The 5,444-nt window shown below is 43.0% G+C and overlaps 1 long non-coding RNA gene across 1 annotated transcript; it reads left to right on the top strand.

The window, feature by feature from the left end:
• The first annotated feature begins 736 nt into the window (after positions 1 to 736).
• Positions 737 to 4,890, top strand: LOC123368764. The gene is made up of 3 exons (XR_006578885.1): positions 737 to 1,205; positions 1,908 to 2,039; positions 4,424 to 4,890. It is a non-coding gene; the product is annotated as an uncharacterized LOC123368764 (long non-coding RNA).
• The last annotated feature ends 554 nt before the right edge of the window (positions 4,891 to 5,444 follow it).

Genomic DNA, 5,444 nt, shown 5'->3' with positions numbered 1-5,444 from the left:
GCTACTGTACTCCAAAGGTATGTAGGGTGAAGTACTCAAAGTTAGTATATTAACTGGTCACTGTGGTTTGAATAATAATAATTTATATTTATTGAATAGACAGAAAGATGAGTTATGTAAGATTAAAGAAACAGTTGATCACCTGATGGGACTGCAGGGAGCATTCCCCAGGAAAGAAAGCCTCTTTATGAAAAATGTATATGTTTTCAGGGGACAGACTATACTGTGAGGGTTTAATGAGAACCTCAGGAAAGTAGGGTAATATTAAAAAATCCCTACTGTGTTTGATAAGGATATCAAGCAGCATAAGAGAGTGTAGTAGCATGAATGTACAAGGAATATAGGAAGTGGCAGTTATAGACTCAGTAGGTAAGTGGGCTTCACCATAAAACATAAGAAGGTGTTGGCAATGTATAAGAAATAGACCCCTCAGATATCTGCTAAAAGTATGACCCAGGGAAGGGTTCATGCTGTATTTGGGTCCCCTCGTTTATTAGTAGCCATTCCTAAGATAGTCATTAAGCAGTGTACGGCTGTCTCTCTCATCTAGGGTCATGCACAGGATTTTCCCCTCCTGGCTTTTATTTTAATTTTCTTTTTTAAAGGTCTCTTATGATTCCTGGTAATGATGATATCTCTTTTGTGCACTCCTTTGTATTTCAGACACTGCAGCAAAGAGCATCTCTGTCTCCTACTCGTCTTTATCACCTTGATTGCTTGCTTAATTCTATTTTCTGGGTTTAGCCTGTGCTTTGTGTTTCCTTCCCTAGTCTGGTTGCTGGTTCCTTACTGGGTGAACGTGTGGTTTAGCTCTGCTCAGTTTGCAGGTGTGACATAATCTGTTAGTATGAGCTATACGGGGATTTGTGGTAGTCTAGCTGTTTTAATTGGTTAATAAAGCACCTTGAGCACACTTCAGTTTTGGGTGGGGTTTGCTCTAATGATTTGGAAGCTGGTGGCAATAAGGTGTAAGGAGTGAATAGCTATATAATGAGAGGCTCAAACTTTCATTGGGATTTGAGTTTTGATTGGTTAGTGCTTTATGTTGGAGGGAGTATTTATTTGCTGTCCTGGTTGATGTAGCACGAGACCTTAACTATTCATTTCTGGATGGTGATTAGAATGAGAGAAGTGATCCAGTTCTGCTCTGTGGTGGACTGTTCTGTTGCTGTGTACATGAAGCGTTTGTCTGCTGGACTGTAAATGTAAGGTTGCTATAGGGATTTTGTTTCACTAGGTGTAACTGTCTGTTAAACTACAGTTCTGGACTTTGCTCTCAATTGGTTGGATTATACTACTGAACAGCTCTAGCAGTAACTTATTGACGGATAGTGTGTCTACCTAGTGACTTCCTCATGCCACAGGTCTCATTGTGGTTTTTGTAAACAGTCTTTTGTTCCCATCTGTGTTTATGATGAGACCACCTGGGTATGCATAAACTAGCATGTTCAATCTCATGTGTGCAATACAACATTAGTCTGTTTGTGTTATTTTGGGGCTCTCTGAAATGTCTTTCTGAAGTGCTTTTTCTGAGTTGACCAATAGGCCCTTCTGTTGCAGTAACTGTCAGAAGGAATTAATTACTACTTAAATTTTATTCTGCACTTGATGCCTTGATAACAATTCTATTTTGTAGCATTTCTAAGATCCGGTACCAGATTAAACAAATCTTTTGTCTCAAAGTCTATGAAATAGAACGAGAGACCACGTGCCTTTATTATTACCATGTTTGAGCATCTGTTGAAATAAAGATGTGGTGGGTAGCTCATCAAGGAGGAGTCCCATTTAACTCTCATGGAGTATGTTGCTGAAGGTGACATATTATCTTGCTTTATTGAGACTGCTACAGAATAGTTTAGGGATATTGCTATTTCAGTTAAGTAACTCTGCTCAAAACTCCTGTATAGGCAGGCTTTGCTTCTGGAGCACAAAGACTGGAGATGGAGAGAAGGAAATGCTTTCTGAGGGCCCTGAGGAAAGAACTCAAGATACACAAATCAAAGCACTTTGCAAGCAGCTGGACCAGAAGAGATACTTGGGTGGGTTAAAGTCTCTGGACATGTGCTTTCCGGGGACAAGCCACTCCCTAAGCATTTACTTGAGAGAGGGTTGTAGTAGGTACTAAGGGATCTTTGTTTACTTGAGACTCTGTAGAATGAACCACTTATGAACCTTCCAGGAAAATTCCCCTGACAATCTAAAAGAAAAACATTGTTTCCTGGAGTGATGAAACTTTTGAGGCGGGGAAAAAGGGTGACTGCTGGAGAAACTCTTCCACAGTTGCACTAATTCTCTTGCAGTCTTTTCATCAAGAGATTCTTGTCTGGGGGACAGATAGTCAGATCATCTGTATAAGTAGGGGTTTTACATCTGAGCAATTTGAAGCTGAGTGTGGAGATGACTGACAGAGGTCTGAAAAGGGAAGGACTGAGGCTGCCTCATCCCTGTTTCATGCCACATTCCTGCATCAAGGCATCTGAGTATTGGTGTCTTTGATCTGCAATTGGCATGACCTAACAAGAGCCAAGTATTTCCTACAGCACAGAATTAGTGCAGAGTGGCTTTAAATCTATTCTAGGGTGCCGGATTGAGTCAAACACACCCTTTTAAACATTATTAGAAAGCACTGGTGTATTTTGTTTTTGTCTTTTGTAGCCCCCTGTTTCCAGTATCCATGGAGTAAATTTGGAGCCCATCATTTAGTGTTACTGGGTGATTATGAAGCAGAGCTGACTCATATTTTAGCTGCTGCAGGTCAAAGAGTGCAACTGCCTTCTCAAAATAACACTTAGCCTGTGGCTCACATGCTGAAATCAGTCAGACTTTGTGAGGCTAATAGGTCAGCCTGCTGACATTGCTCACTCACTGTTGCTTGAAGGAAGAACATTTCCACTTGCTTTTGTAAGAATTCCTTCTACTGCTTTATCTAGGATCTGCCCACTTGAAGGTAATTCACATACAACCGATGATCAGCTGTTCATCAGCTGTTCCTGATTCCCCTCCACTCCCTTAGAAACTGAATTTACCAATAAAGAATTTAGGAATGGGTAGATTTTCAGTAGAGGCTTCCCCTCCTAGGCCCTCTCCCCAAAGCCTATGTAAAATTGTTCTCTCTCTCTCTCTCTCTCTCTCTATCTATCTAGAATGGTTCTGCTCCTACAAGACATGCTCTGCAGGTCACAGCTTCTCTCCCTCTCGAACCAGCTCTTTCCTTGTTGATCTTACCCTTCCTGTCCTGTAGGGTACAGCCTTGCTCACACCTCCACCTGATCTAAGTCCTCTGCACCCCACCCAAGCCACTCCCTTCCTCTCCTTTGCCTGCTTGTCTTCCACATAGGCTCAAATTGGATGTGAGAGATGGAAAAGGACTATGGGTCACTTCTCCTTTGGACCCTCTCTCCAGTCCAGGACAGTCTAGTTTAAATGTCCTGGGGGATGGGGTTACCACCACTTCTCATAGGAGACCACTCTGCAGACTAATCCAGTTTGCTGTTGGGATATCCAGTCTGCATTTTCCTTTCCTTAATTTAATCTCATTAGTCCTATGGATCTATCACTAGATCATATTCAGTAACTGCTCCAATTTTTCTGTTTATACCCTTTCAATACTACAATTCCATAGCTTCTTCTCTCCTTAGTCAGCATTTAACCAGGAGTGTTTATTCCCAAATACCAAACTAATTATCTTTTATTCAAGTTTGCTAAATAGTTTAAAACAGTGCATCCCAGTGAACAATCAGCAGTGGCACCAGTTCTTCAAGCACCTGCCTGGGGCGGCAAGCTGTGCGGGGCGCCCTGCCAATCCCTGTGAGGGGATCAGTCAGGCTGCCTTCAGGGGTTTGCCTGTGGGAGGTCTGCTGGTCCCTTGGATGCGGTGGTGGGTACGCTGAAGCCATTTGACTGGCAGACCTTCCACAGGCAAGCTGCCAAACCCGCGGGACCGGGGACCTCCTGCAGGCAAGCTGCTGAAGGCAGCCTGCCTGCCGTGCTTGGGGCAGCAAAAAAGCTAGAGCCGCCCCTGTGAACAATGAAGGTTCTGTAACCTTACTCTAGCACCTAACACACCACTAGCCAGACAAAAAGGCAGTCAAGTGACTGCCCTGAAGAGTTTCCATTCCAAATGAGACTGCAGAGGGGATGGGATGACCTTAAAAGGGGTGGTATGGGAAGAGCAAAGGGTATGGCAGTACAATAATAAACTGTACATAAGAATGCCATACAGGGAGCAGGTGTAGGTAGAAGGGGAAGGCACATGCCAATCTCTCTCCTCTCCCTGAGCAGTGGGTGGAAGTGCTAGAAGCTATTCCTCTCTACTGCCCTGATGCATGTGGAAAAGGATGGCTCCACATGCACCTTATGTGGGGAAGAGAGATGGGAGGAGTGTGAGGCTCAGACTGAATCCCCTATCTTGTATCCCTGACAGTCACTTCAGACAGAACTTAAGATGACCCTCCAGTGGTTTGATGGTCTTGTGAACATATGCAGAGAACACGGGACTAGCAATTTAAAGGAAAGCTTTGCATTCTTGACACACACTTCTAAGAAACTGCAAGATGTATTAAAGGAAGTTGAAAAGAAAAAAGATTGCAAAAAAGTAATCTCCATGTAGTGTAAAGGAAGTACTGAAAGGGCAGCGGAGGAACCAATAAGACAATACTTTTTTTACAATACATTTTTTGAGGATCTCTCCAGAAGCATTTGTACATAAGGTTTTGGGGGTTTTGCCGCCTCTTCCTTGCCATACCAGCTTTTGACTAAATGCTGGTGAGTGCAATATTCTGGCAAACCATCATTTTCCCCTCCTGAATTCTATAAAGAGTGCATAGACATTTCTTAAAGTAAATAACCATAGCCCCCTAAGAATGTCTGAATGAATTGTCTGAATGGTAGAAGTGCAAATGCAAAATAAGTGTATTTTAATGAAGACTTCAATTCTCTGCACTAGTTCATTTAGGCAACCTTAGAAGATAGGAAGCTTTTTCTTTAAGATGCTTCTAACCTATTTTACATTAAACTATTTTTTTGGAAATCAAGACTTGTCAGTATTGAAATGTTCCATTTAGAAATGTAAGAATGTCACATCATAGTAAAACTTAGGCTATGAGGCGAAAACCATTTAATAAACGTTGGAGCTGGAATTTAAAAAAAAATCCCTGACCGTCACTGAGAAAAGCTGCCAGCCAAGCACCTGCCCCAGCAGCGCCAACACAAAGGAGATTCTGCAAGGGTGCCACGGGTGCCTCTTGACAGCCCCATTATGTGTGAGACAGGGGTAAGAGGGTGGCAGGAGTGAATCCCATATGTGGCCTGATGCTGGTCAGTTACAGGAAGGGGGTGTCCCTGATAACCCAGTTTAAACTGGCTTCCTGAGTGTGTTGTGCAGTTGATTGTGTAGGGTACCCGGGAACCGTTTGAGGAGTCTTGGGGATTGGGTGGGCAGGGCT

This window comes from Mauremys mutica, chromosome 4 (assembly GCF_020497125.1).
Source record: "Mauremys mutica isolate MM-2020 ecotype Southern chromosome 4, ASM2049712v1, whole genome shotgun sequence".
Classification (NCBI taxonomy): domain Eukaryota; kingdom Metazoa; phylum Chordata; order Testudines; family Geoemydidae; genus Mauremys; species Mauremys mutica.
The sequence above is the reverse complement of the archived record's forward strand: the minus strand, read 5'-3'. Positions and strand labels throughout refer to the sequence as shown.